Here is a 14597-nt window from a genome sequence, read left to right on the forward strand (position 1 = left end):
CCATGATTCAGCTCTGTTGCATTCTTCCCAGCCCTTGATTCTCATCAGAAAACCCTTTCTGTTCTGCTGTGCTGATGATACACTTTCTGTCTTGACAGGATTGCTGAGGATTTGTTTTTATGTCATTTCAGTGTGATTTGTTTTTGAAGTAAGAAAGATAAAGCCAGACATCTTGAACCAGATGTTGAGTCAGCAATTCAGAACTGAGTGATGCATCATTTACATTGTGTTGTGTGCTCTGATTAGAAGCAAATGAAGTAATAAGTTCACTGCACAGGAAAACCATGTCACATATTTAATTGTATTTTCCATGGGACTTAGAACAGTAGGTATTTTTGTTGTTGAATGATTACAACCACTTTTTCTCAAAATCATTCAAAATTTCAAAAAGATTTATTCCTATGAAGTATTCAGCTAAATGTTGCAAAATTTTCCTCTTATTCTTTTAAAGTACTACTTTATTTTGCCTGAAATGCTGCAGATATCATCTCTTTATTCCCCAAACTAAGCTCAGAAAATATTTTGAGCTTTTGAATTTCAGTGAAGTATTTTACCTTCCTTTACTTTCCAACTTCTAACGCTCATGTGTTAGGCCAATTGTTACGGTCTGAATGTTTGTTTCCATCCAATTCATGTGATGAAGAAACCCTAATCCCCCAATGTGGTGACATTAGGAGGCAGAGTCTTTGGGGGATAATTAGGTTTAGAGGAGGTCAGGGTGTAGAGGCCCCATAATGGGATTGGTGTCTTTATAAGAAGAGAAAAAGACACCAGTGTTTCCTCTCTCCACTGTGTGAGGATGAAGCAAGACAGCTGTCTACCAGCCAAGAGGAAAGCCCTCAGAATGAAACCAGTCTTGCCAGCACCTAATCTTGCACTTCCCAGCATCCAGAACTATGAAAAATGCATTTCTATTGTTTAAACCAATCAATCAATTGGTATTTTGTGTGGCAGCATCTTGCAGACTAAGACATCAAAGACTGGAATTTCCTGCAATAAGATGTCCATAGTGGTGTCTCAATAATAAGGCTTCAAATGGAGACTTAGAAGTAATTGGTTGCATCAACCTATATTCAGCCCTTATCTCTTATTTCACTTGTAGTTTTGTGCTCCCAAAGAACAAAATACCTGCCTTTATTCTAAAATCTATTTCTCTTGTGTTTAGACATGTGAGTACCTCAAGAGTGCTTTTTTTAAATCCTTTTTTTCATCCTTAATAATGTAAATAGAATAATTTCTGAGAAATAATAGTTACTTCTAAATGAATGAATCATATTTTTAAAAGCATATTTCTTTGTTATATAAAATACAAATAACTCAAGGGGAAGGCTTTTTTAGAAAATTGTTTTGAATCCAAACAAAAATTTAAACTGATCTAAGAGCTTAGCATTCATTATAGGAAGAAGCTCTATTACTGACAACTATAGGTCTTGCTTCTGAGCTGATGGTTAGCTAACTGACCAAATCGCATTACTGAATTGTGTTTTCAGGCCAAAGTTCGGCCTCAGAGAATATGTTGACATATTCTAAATATTTTAAATTTTGATATGTACACCAAGCTTTGAGAAAATATGTAGGTTCTTTCATTGCATTTTGAATCAAAATAATAACAAGCAATTAAAATTCCTGGCTGTGAGGGATGGAGAACTGAAAGAGCCCCTTTATTATGTTTTCTTCCTAAGTATGAATCATGATAATTGCTTTTGAAATAAACATAAATATGACTCAGCAGTCTTATCAGTTACTGTTTCAGTCCCAAAGGTTTACCGTGTGGCCCAGCGAGGATCCCAAGTAGCTAAGGAACTCATTCAGGAAGCGACAACCACAGAAGAAGCTCTGTGTCCCGGTGACATGGGCCTTGCTGTGGTTATTACTAGAAAGCTGTAATAAGTGCTGCAGGCCCCCTGTGAGGATGGGTAATGAGAGTACTTCACTTCTGCTCAGCATTGTTTGCATATGATAAATCATTTTGACTGAATTACTAAAGTTTAATTTTGTTTGAAATGTACTCATCAAATAACAGATGCTGTGTCTTGGCTGAGGTGAGTGTGACATCACAATTGTTTCACAATGGTTGTAAAAAGCAGCATTGAGAAGTGCTTCTAAAAGCAAAATGGTTCTCTATTGATATCACTTAAAAAATCAGAAGTAGTAAATAGTCAGGGGGTCTTTTGTTTGCCGTGAAAAGATCTGCAGGATATGATGCTTCAGGAATCAATCAGTTTAATAAGTATACCCTTTGTGGATGACTTTTACAAGTTTTATTTCTATCACCTTCCTCTGCCACCTATGTCCCCCTCCCCACTAATAAGGCATTCAACACCTTTGTGCACCACACATTTATATCTAATTGCAAGCACATCATGGTGAAGAGGATTTGAGTACCTTCCCAAGTAAATGAGAATGGAAACGTGTGGAGGAAGTCCAACCATGGTCTGTGTTTATAGCCAGTGTTAATTGTCTAAATTTCCTTGTAACATGACACCTATTTCTGTAATTTTCTCTCCAGCAAGCAATGTATGATCCTATAAGATGCACTTCATCTAAGTAATAAAATGTGGATTTAGACTATGAATATATCTTAAATCTATTATATTCCTATGATGCATTATTTTCTCCATTTTAAGATGCTTAGGACATTCATCATTTTTATTCTGTTATTCTGGTTTGTGTTAGATGAAATTGCATAATTTCTCAGAACATCTTGATTTTATTTTCTTGCCAAGTGGCTGATTTACTTTCAGGATCCTCCAGATGTGCTCTCTCAAAACTGGTAAATTAAAATGTCTTGCCAGTCTTCCCTGTGACTTTATCATTTTCACCAACCCTTGAAATTGACAAGTCAGTAAACCAAACTCCCTCCTCTCCAAGCAAAGAATGCTTGCACTTTGTAGAAGATCTGCAGACCCAAATTCTAATCCCAGCCCCACTTAATACTTGATAAGTCATTAAACTACAGTGTAACCTTATTTATTAAATGGATTGCTTCCTGACTTCAATGTGTTCTCTCTAAAGTAAACCTGAGGGACTTGTGCTTTGCAAGTAACATGCTGCTGCTGCTAAGTCGCTTCAGTTGTGTCCGACTCTTAGCGACCCCATGGACTGTAGCCCACCAGGCTCCTTCATCCATGGGATTTTCCAGGCAAGAGTACTGGAGTGGGTTGCCATTCCCTTGTCCCTGAAAGTAACATGTTTAGCAATAAAACAGCACGGTGCAAAAGAACTCTATTAAAATTATATTACTAGAGGTAAATAATCAAAATTGTATAATTGTAAGAGTAGAAAAGCACTAAAAATGGTATTAACTGATGCTAAACTCTGAAGACTTGAAAACAAGTGTGAAAGTGAAAGTCTCTCAGTTGTATCCGACTCTTTGTGACCCCATGGACTATATAGAATACTGGAGTGGGTAGCCTTTCCCTTCTCCAGGAGATCTTCCCAAACAAATGTGATGAAAGTTAAAACAAAACAATCCAAGGTTCTATTTGTACTTTTTAGTAATCTGGGTACACTTGGAGATTTTATATCCATTTTTGATAGGCGCATGTAGTCATAAAATTGGAAGGGACTTTTGAAACTGTTTAATCCAGTTACTTTCTCCATCTCATTCTCCTTGGGTTCTTGAATGCTTGAATCATTTCCATATTACCTTGATAAGAGATTATTTAGTATCAACTGAAATATCTCTAATGATATACACTTCAATAACTACATTTACCTGCTTGAAAATTCTCACAAAGTTTGCTTCCTTATACATTTTACTTGGTGATATCTGTTTTGTTTTCTGAGGAAACAGGAAAAAAACAAAAAAAAAAACCACAAATGAATCAAACCAAAAAAACCCAACTGTATCTCCCATATTTTATAGCCTTTCAAATATTTGAAGAGAATTATCATAGTCCCAAATGTCTTATTTCTCAAAAGACTTTCCTTTTCTTTATGGCATCCCACGGTATTGTTCTTTGTTCTGTTAGCCCCCACTGCTATCCATAATCCATTTGGTATGTATCCTTTCAAAAGTCTTCTGTCAGACGAACTTGGACTCCAGGGATGGTCAGAGTAGTCTGATGTGAGCTGAATTAGCCAATATGCTCCTGGCTTCATTGTTTGTGAACTAATAGGTCTCTATCTGCCAAGACATAGGAAAAATTTGTCATCTTTTCTTTTTTCTCTTTCATTCATTTATTCATTCATTCAAGAAATACTTTTTGAGCATATAGTATTTTCTGACATTTTCTTATGTGTTGGAGATCAATAATGACCAAGATAGAGTTGAAATTTGCCCTTATGGAATTTATAGTTCAAAAGAAGAGAGAGGTAGAAAACGTTACAATTTGGGACTTGCTAAGTAAAAAGTCAGGTGCCAAAACAGACAGTAATGTGGTAAAGGGAGGAATGTAAATTAAATCAGGTTGTCCACTAAGTTCTGTTCTGGCAGATGCCATTTCAGCTCAGTCCTTGAGGATGAGAAGTAGCAAGTCTACACCCATGTGTTTAGAGCTGTCCCCTGTCACTTTGCAGCTACACTGCCCATGATGGTTGTAGTTTTGTCCCTCTCGGGTGGCTGTCCATCCTGGCTGCCCACCTTTTCTGGATTAGCCAGAAGGGCTTTAAGAAGGACAACAGAGATAAATGGTGGAGTGGAACACTGAGCTAGGGCTTCAGTGAGCTATTGAACTAAGTGGAGAAGAAGAAAAATGGACTTTTATTCTATCCTCACATTTTTAATATGCTTTATTTTGTAATGTGTTACAATCTGGATGACAGAGGATGGATAGTTGGATACCATCACTGACTCAATGGACATGAGTTTGAGCAAGCTCTGGAAGATGGTGAAGGACAGTGAAGCCTGGCATGCTGCAGTTCATGCGGTCGCAAAGAATCAGACATGACTGAGCGACTGAACAACAACTGTACATAAAAGCATGGTACATCTTCAGTACCATCTTTGACAGAGTCAAAGAAATGCAGTAATTCATTCCCTAAGGTGTAGTGAAACATGAGCTATGCAAAACCCAGTCTTCCATAACTTTTTGACTTCAATACTAATTATACACTTATATCTGTATAACTATGGGAAATATCTTTTTTTACAAAATAAATAGAGGACCTGAGGATAAATTAGGAATTTGGGATTACCATATGCACACCAACTGATGCTTTCGAATTGTGGTGTTGGAGAAGACTCTTGAGAATCCCTTGGACAGCAAAAAGATCAAACTAAATAATCCTAAAGGAAAAAACCTTAAATATTCACTGGAAGAACTGATGCTGATGCTGAAGCTCCAATACTTTGGCCACCTAATGTGAAGAGCTAACTCACTGGAAAAGACCCTGATGCTGGGAAAGACTGAGGGCAGGAGGAGAAGGGGACAACAGAGGATGAGCTGGTTGGATGGCAAAACTGACTCAATGGACACAAGTTTGAGCAAACTCTGGGAGACAATGAAGGACAGGGAAACATGGTGTGCTGCAGTTCATGGGATCACAAAGAGTCAGACATGACTTAGAAACGGAACAACAAGAACATATGTAAAATACATAATCAAGAAGGACCAACTCCTTAGCACAGGAAACTCAACTCAACACTCTGTTATAACCTATACAGGAAAAGAATCTGAAAAAGAATGGGTATGTGTATTCAGTTTCAGTTCAGTTGCTCAGACCTGTCTGACTCTTTGTAACCCCATGGACTGCAGCATGCAAGGCTTCCCTGTTTATCACCAACTCCTAGAGCTTGCTCAAACTCATGTCCATTGAATCCATGATGCCTTCCAACCATCTCATCCTCTGTCATCCCCTTCTTCTCCTGCCTTCAATCTTCCCCAGCATCAGGGTTTTTCCAGTGAGTCTGCTCTTCCCATCAGGTGGCCAAAGTATTGGAGCTTCAGCTTCAGCATCAGTCCTTCCAATGAATATTCAGGACTGATTTCCTTTAGGATGGACTGATTGGATCTCTTTGCAGTCCAAGGGACTCTCAAGAGTCTTCTCCAACCCCACAGTTCAAAAGCATCAATTCTTTGGCTCTCAGCTTTCTTTACAGTTCAAGTCTCACATCCATACATGACTGCTGAAAAACCCTAGCTTTGACTAGGCAGAACTTTCTCAACAATGTAATGTCTCTGCTTTTTAATATCCTATCTGGGTTTCTCAACTTCTTCTCCCAAGGAGCAAGTGTCTTTTCATTTCATGGCTGCAGTCACCATCTGCAGTGATTTTGGAGCTCAAGAAAAAAGTTTGTGATTGTTTCCATTGTTTCCCCATCTATTTGCCATGAAGTGATGGGACTGGAGCCATGATCTTTGTTTTTTGAATGTTGAGTTTTAAACCAGCTTTTTCACTCTCCTGTTTCATTTTCATCAAGAAGCTTTTTAGCTCCTCTTCACTTTCTGCCATAAGCATGATGTCATCTGCGTATCTGAGGTTATTGATATTTTTCCCGGCAATCTTGATTCTAGCTTGTGCTTCATTCATCTTGACATTTCACATGATATACTCTGCATATAAGTTAAATAAGCAGGGTGACAATATATAGCCTTGATGTACTCCTTTCCCGATTTAGAAAAGTCTGTTGTTCCATGTCCGGTTCTAACTCTCGCTTCTTGCCCTGCATACAGATTTCTCAAGAGGCAGGTCAGGTGGTCTGGTATTCCCATCTCTTTCAGAATTTTCCACAGTTTATTGTGATCCACACAGTCAAAGTCTTTGGTATAGTTAATGAAGCAGAAGAAGATGTTTTTCTGGAATTCTCTTGCTTTTTCTATGATCCAACGGATGTTGGCAATTTGATTTCTGGTTCCTCTGCCTTTTCTAAATCTAGCTTGAACATCTGGAATTTCTCAGTTCGTGTACTCTTGAAGCCTAGCTTGGAGAATTTTGAGCGTTACTTTGCTAGCATGTGAGATGAATGCAATTGTGCGGTAGTTTGAACATTCTTTGGCATTGCCTTTCTTTGCGATTGGAATGAAAACTGACATTTTCCAGGCCTGTGGCCACTACTGAGTTTTCCAAATTTGCTGGCTATTGAGTGTAGCACTTTAATAGCATTATCTTTTAGGTTGTGAAATAGCTCTATTGAAATTCCATCTCCTCCACTAGCTTTGTTCTTACTGATGCTTCCTAAAGCCTACTTGACTTTGTGCTCCAGGATGTCTGGCTCTATGTGAATGACCACACCTTTGTGGTTATCTGGGTCATTAAGATCTCTTTTGTTTAGTTTTTCTGTGTATTCTTGCCACCTCTTCTTAATATCTTCTGCTTCTGTTAGAGCCATACCATGTATGTCCTTTACTGTGCCCATCTTTGCATGAACTATTCCTTTGGTTTCTCTAACTATATGTATAACTAAATCACCTTGCTGTACACCTCAAACTAACACAATATTGTTAAGCAACTATACTCCAATATAAAAGAAAAAATTTTTAAAAAGTAATGAAAAATGTCTATAGTTTGGAAAAGTCCAAAGATGTCTCTTTGAGTCCCATTACTACTATCCTGGTCCAAACCACCATCATCTATAACTGTAATTATTGTAACAGTCTCCTAAACAGCCTCCCTGCAAACTCTTTAGTGGCTTCCCATTGCATTTAGAAGAAAATCGGAATTCTTCAGTGGTGCATGCAATCTCCACCTACTTGAACAGAACTGGTCTTGCCTTTCTTTAACTCTGCTATGCCAGTCATCTTCCTGATTTATCACCTTTAACTTACTCTTGTCTCATCCTGCAATACCCTCCTCCCAGTTCTGATTTAATGCCTCTCATCATTCAACTCAAAGGTTATTGTCTCAGCGACACCTTCCTTATCTAGTCACTCTAAAGTAGTCCTTTGGTGGTTATCATATCACATTGTTTTATTTTGTTTTTATAGCATGGATTACTCCAAAATGATCTTCTTTTTCATTTCCTGGTTGACTCTGTCCCTCTTACTAAAATATAACCACACCAGAGTTAGGGGCTAGAGGGGCTTATCTATCTGTTCATTGCTACTTCCTGTCACTGTAATGTTACTAACTATTGTTGAATGAATGAATAAATAACTTGTAATTGGATAGTCTAGTATGAAGGAAAAAGTGCTTTAACGAACTGGGTAGATCTAAACAAACAAAAGCTTGTTTATATAAAAATATAAAAAATATAACTATATGAAAGTCTATTTATGAAAAATATAATTTATAAAAGTCTAAAATCAAAAAGTATTTCAGAAAGAATTGGAAGCTTAAGAAACAGAATAGAACATGTAAAGAGGTGGAAGAAGCAAAGAATGAGGAGCACCAGCCGTAATGGTGGTGACCAGTTAGAGCCGGCTATATTGAGAATGGCATGTTCCATTGTAGGGCTTTCCAGGTGGCGTTAGTGGTAAAGAACCTGCCTGCCAATGCAGGAAACAAGAGACGCGGGTTTGATTCCTAGGTTGGAAATATTCCCTGGGGAAGGCAACCCCCTCTAGTATTCTTGCCTGGAGAATCCCATGGACAGAGGAGACCAGCCGGCTACAGTCCATGGGGTTGCAAAGAGTTGGACACTACTGAAGTGACTTAACACACACAATATTCCATTGTGTGTGTGTATGTGTGTACCACATCTTCTTTTTCCATTGATCTGTGGGTGGACATCAACATAGGTGGTCCTAGAAATTATCACACAAAGCGAGGTAAGCCAGACAGAGAAAGATAAATATCATATGAAAACTACTTACATGAAGAACCCCAAAAAAGATACAAATGAACTTATTTACAAAACAGAAAGAGACTGGCAGACATAGAAAACAAATTTATGGTTACCAAAGGGGAAAAAAGAGTGGGAAGAGGGATAAATTAAGAGATTGGGATTAACATATACATACTACTATAGATAAAATAGATAACCAACAAAGACCTACTGTGTAGCACAGGGAACTATACACAATATTTTGTAATAATCTAAAAGGGAAAAAATCTGAAAAGGAATAAAGAAATATATATACATATAACTGGATCACTGTGCTATCTATACACCTGAAACCAACATGATATTGTAAATCATCTATACTTTAATTAAAAAAAAGTTAAAAAAAGCACTGGCTATGTTGATGATGTGTAATAAACACTGATGATGGAGAGGAGAGACAGCTGGCCAAGCAGCTTGGATGTCTTGAGATTCAGAAAGCGTACCTTTCTTCCGCAAAACCATTACAGGAATGGATGTGTTCCACTCTAGGCTAACAAACAGCTGAGTTCACTGATTTTGGACTGGAAGGTGACATTGACTCTGTAGGGTGCTGTTGTTTTAGTAAAACTTTACATTACCAATATTCATAGCAAAGTCAAATTCTTGTGAGGATCAGGGCAGGTCATGGGAGAAGTAGGCTGTGAGGAAAGCTTGTGCCCCACAAGAAGGACTAGCCGATTCTCAGCAGCAGTCACTGCTGCCCCATGGGAAGATGGGCCCAGCACCATGAGATCTTTAGACTTTTCTAGAAGACCAGATATTTGGATTTTTATATAAAATTTATATGAAATTTTTCTACATGCCAATGCTGGCAGCAAATCAATTTACAAAAACACACCATAGGCCAAACAAAAACAGATCTGTAGTTTCAACCTAACCCATACAGAACCAGTCTGCAACCTCTCATTTATAAGTTCTTTCCTAATATTGTCCTTCTGGAAAAATCCAAGAACCTTCTGAAATAAATAGGTGGAAATTTTAAAATTTTGATTATGGAATGAGCACATTCTTCCTTTAAAATAATTTGAAAATACAGGAGAGCATAAAAATTTGGAGACAAGATAGTCTGATGTGTTTCCACATTGGATGATATTCTGGTGTATTTCTTCTGTAGTTAAGACTAATGATCACTAATAAAACACACACATATATGCATGTACACATACCTATATATACATACATAGCCAAGTAGCTTTATGTCCTTCTGTCTCTTTTAGCATCAGATTATAATATTAAAGCATTTTCTTATTATTTAAATTTCTCAGGAATGTCATTTTTAAAGTCTACTCTGTTGTAATTATGGTTGGTCATTTACTTAAAGCTTTCTTCATTTTAGATGCTTAGGTCATTTCCATTTTTTTTTTTTTTTACTACAGCAAGTAACTTGATAATGAATGTCTTTATACCTAAATATTGACATGTATTTCACATTATTGCATTAAATATGATAGCTAGAAGTAAAATAATTGGAATGTTGCTGATGATTGAAACCAAATTAATTTTAAAATTTTGCCACAAAATCCATATCCAAGAACAGTTTTGAGAATACATAACATATTCCTATCATTAAAAATGACATAAAGAAACATAATTTCTGCTTGATGTGTTTGTTTAATTACTAGTAAGAGTGATTACCCCCTCATGGATCATAGCCTTGTCATTGTGAAGGGGCTTTAAATAACTCAATGAAGCTATGAGCCATGCCGTGCAGGGCCACCCAAGATGGATGGGTCATAGTGAAGTGTTCTGACAAAATGTGGTCCACTGGAGAAGAAAATGGCCACCCATTCCAATATTCTTGCTTAGAGAACCCCATTGATAGTATGAAAAGGTAAAAAGATATGACACCAGAAGATGTGCCCTGTAGGTTAGAAGTTGTCCAGTTTGCTAGTGGGGAAGAGCAGAGGGCAATTACTAATAACTCCAAAAAGAATGAAGTGACTGGGACAAAGTGGAAATGACCTTCAGTTGTGGATGTGTTTGGTAAAAGTAAAGTCTGATACTGTAAAGAATAATATTGCATAGGAACCTGAAATGTTAGGTCTGTGAATCAAGGTAAATTGAATGTTGTCAAGTAGGAAATGGCAAGATTGAACATTAGCATCTTAGGAATCAGTGAACTAAAATGAATGGAAATAGGTGACTTTAATTCAGATGACCATTATATCTACTACTGTGGGCAAGAATCCCTTAGAAGAAATGGAGCAGTCCTCAGTCAGTGAAAGAGTCAGAAAGAGTCAGAAACTTGAATGCAACCTCAAAAGTGACACAATAATCTTGTTTCATTTACAATGTAAACCATTGAACATCACACTGATCCAAAGCTGTGCCTCAATCACTGATGCCAAAGAAGCTAAAGTTGATTGGTTCTATTAAGACTTATAATATCTTCTAGACCTAACACCCAAAAAAGATGTCCTTTTCATCACAGGGAACTGGAATGCAAAAGCAGGAAGTCAAGAGATACCTGGAATAATAGGCAAGTTTGGTTTTAGAGTACAAAAAGAAAAGCAGGGCAAAAGCTAAGAGCATTTTGTCAAAAGAACATGCTGGTCATAGCAAACACTCTTTTCTAACAATCCAAGAGGTGACTCTACACATTTTTATCACTAGATGATCAGTACTGAAATCAGATTGATTATGTGCTTTACAGCTAAAGATGGAGAAGTTCTGTATAGTCAGCAAAAACAAGAACTGGAGACAATGCAGAGTTCCAGAGAATAGCAAGGAAAGAGAAGAAGGCCTTCTTAAATAAACAATACAAAGAAATAGAGGAAAACAATAGAATGGGAAAGACTAGAGCTCATTTCAAGAAAACTGGAGCTATCAAGGGACTATTTCATACAAGGATGGGTACAATAAAGGACAGAAACAGTAAGAGCCTAACCGAAGCAGAAGAGATTAAGAAGAGGTGGCAAGAATACACAGAAAAACTATACAAAAGAGGTCTTAATGACCCAGATAACCAAGATAGCGTGGTCATGCACCTAGAGCTGGACATCCTGGAGTGTGAAGTCAAGAGGACCTTAGCAAGCATCACTATGAACAAAGCTAGTGGAGGTGATGGGATACCAGCTGATCTATTTCAAATCCTAAAAGATGATCCTGTTAAGGTGCTGCACTCAATACATCAGCAAATTTGGCAAACTCAGCAATGGCCACAGGACTGGAAAAGGTCAGTTTCATTCCAATCCCAAAGAATGGCAATGCCAAAGAATGTTCAAACAATCATACAATTGAACTCATTTCACATGCTAGCAAGATTATGTTCAAGACCTTCAACATAAGCTTCAGTTTATGAAAGAAGTGCTGATTATTCTCCTATTTAAAAGCTCTGTAACTCTAGGAAAATATGATGTAAGGAGCACTCTTGCAGCCCACATCACAGAAGCCTGGCTTCTGGTGCCCCCTCCATGGGCTGGTGTGTCCAGATTGCCTTCTGTGTGAGTGTGTGGGTAACGTACTGCAAGCTGAGCAGCTAGGATGATGCAACATTAGAGTCTGGAATTACAGGAATATTGAAAACATGATTTGCAATTTTTACTCTGAAACTGAGGGCTTTTCAGTTTTTATTGAGCTTTATTATTCTACAACTGCTCTCACTGAAAAACCTTTTCTTGTTTGTCTTTTTGCTCTGCAACAAATTACCTCTGATTAATCTTGCAGTTTTTTACATGAGCAGAATTTGAGCAGAAAAAATAGTTTGTGTTAATCAGTTGTGAGTTGTTCATATTAATTGATTAAATCACCCTAAAGCCATTCCTTTTTGGAATCTAAAGAAGGTTAATATTTTGAATTGATTATTATGTTGCCATTCTACAACTGTAAGAAGTATTTCTTACTGAAGTTGCTTGTATAAAAATGCAGTAAAGTTTTCTTCACAGATAAGAAAAAACAGAAGTTCTTCCATACAATGGGAAAATGAGGGGAGTCCTATGGTTTAGAAGGATAGCAACATGTTTTTCAATGATGTAAAATAACAAGATGTCTGATGTTTGGTGTTCCAAAGCCTAGCCAGTGGTGCTCAAGTTTTCCCCTTGAGCCACTGGCAAGTTATAAGGATTCCTGATAGACAGGCTTTGCAGGACAGTGTGCTTACTCACTCAAGCATAGAATAATTGCATTAATTAGCATTTCCTGGTTCTTAAAAAGGTAAAACATGCAAGCCAAATCTGAGATGCTTTCAGAACCATGCAGTTTTTTTTTTTTTTTATCATAGCCAAACATCTTTTAGCTAATATCTTAATGGATATTTTAAGTAAAATTGTATTAGTATCTTTTAATAAAGATATATTTGGAGACATTCGCTTTGGTCAGATGGTTGGGTACTCAAGTCATGTTTTGGAATTCTTTGTGATTGTGGGCAAGTTAGTGCATCTCAGGTGCTGAACTGTACAAAGAAGGTAACAATAGCTAACAACAGGGTGATTGTGTGGTTAAGTGATCTATAGGATATAAACTTCTTGGTTCAGTGTTTGGGATGTAGAAATAATGAATAAATGAATTTACTCAGCAATGTTTACTGGGGACTTATTATGTACCAATAATTGTTCTAGACCCAAACTGTCTAATATGGTAGCCTCTGACTTCATGCGGTTATTGAGCACTTGAAGGTGGTTGGTTTAAATGAAAGTGTGTGTAAGTAAAAATACATGCTGGTTTTCAAAGCTTTGGAACAAATAAACAAAAGAATGTAACCTGTCAGCTTAACATTTTTATATTGATTAAATGTTGCTATGATATGATAAATTAATACACCATGAAAATTAATTTTGTATGTTTATTTTTAAAATATGGCTACTGAGACATATATAGCTACATATGTGGCTCACATTACACTTCTAGTGGACAGTGCTGGTCTAGATGCTGAGGAAAAAGTGAAAACAAGAAAAACAAGTCGATAACCTGAAAAGGGCTCTTATAGAGTTTAGATATCAGGAAGGGAGAGCGTGCGTGCTAAGTCGTTTCAGTCATGTTCGACTCTTTGCAACCCTGTGGACTGTAGCCTGCCAGGCTCCTCTGTCCATGGGATTCTCCAGGCAAGAGTACTGGAGTGGGTTGTCATTCCCTTCTCCAGGGGATCTTTCTGACCCAGGGATCAAACCTGAGTCTCTTACGTCTCCTGTATTGGTAGGCAGGTTCCTTATCGCTGCTGCCACAGGTATCAGGAAGAAGAGACAGATAATATAAAGTGAATAAATAAATACTGTTGATCCTCATTATTCATGGTTTTCTGTGAATTTAGCTGGTTGCTAAAAATATGTGTAACCCCCTAAATCAGTGTTATGTAGTATTTTTACAATCATTCACAGGTATGTGCTGTGGTAAAAAATTTGAGTCACTGTGTAAGCATGTCCTCAGCTGAAGCCAGTCAAGGCATTGCTCTTCCTGTTTCTGCTCTCATTCTAAAAACAAGTATCCTGTTCATGGACTATTTAGTGCCGTGATTTGTACATTTCTTGTTTGTTTTTTAAGGGGCTGATTTTGCTGTTTCGAATGACCCCTCAGGGTAGTGCTAAAGTACTGTCTAGTCTTCCTAAGCTTGAGAAAGTTATGATGTGCCTCATGGAGAAAATATGTGAATTATATAAGCTTTGTTTAGACACAGTCATTGGATGTGAGTTCAATGTTAACAAATCAGCAGTGGGTATTAAATACAGTGTCTTTGAACAGAAACATTCATAAAACAAATTGTATATTGATAGGAGGTGAACATTTTGTGTTCAGAAGCTCACAGGAACTTAACCTTATATTTCCCTCAGGAGTATTGGTTCAGTATTTGCTAATTCAATATCTACAGTGATTTTATGAAGCATAATTGCCACAAACAGCAGGAATTGCCTGTGATATAATACAGTCAATGTCAGGCAGTGATCGGCTTCCCTGGTAG

The sequence above is a fragment of the Odocoileus virginianus genome, chromosome 21 (assembly GCF_023699985.2).
Source record: "Odocoileus virginianus isolate 20LAN1187 ecotype Illinois chromosome 21, Ovbor_1.2, whole genome shotgun sequence".
Taxonomy (NCBI): Eukaryota; Metazoa; Chordata; class Mammalia; order Artiodactyla; family Cervidae; genus Odocoileus; species Odocoileus virginianus.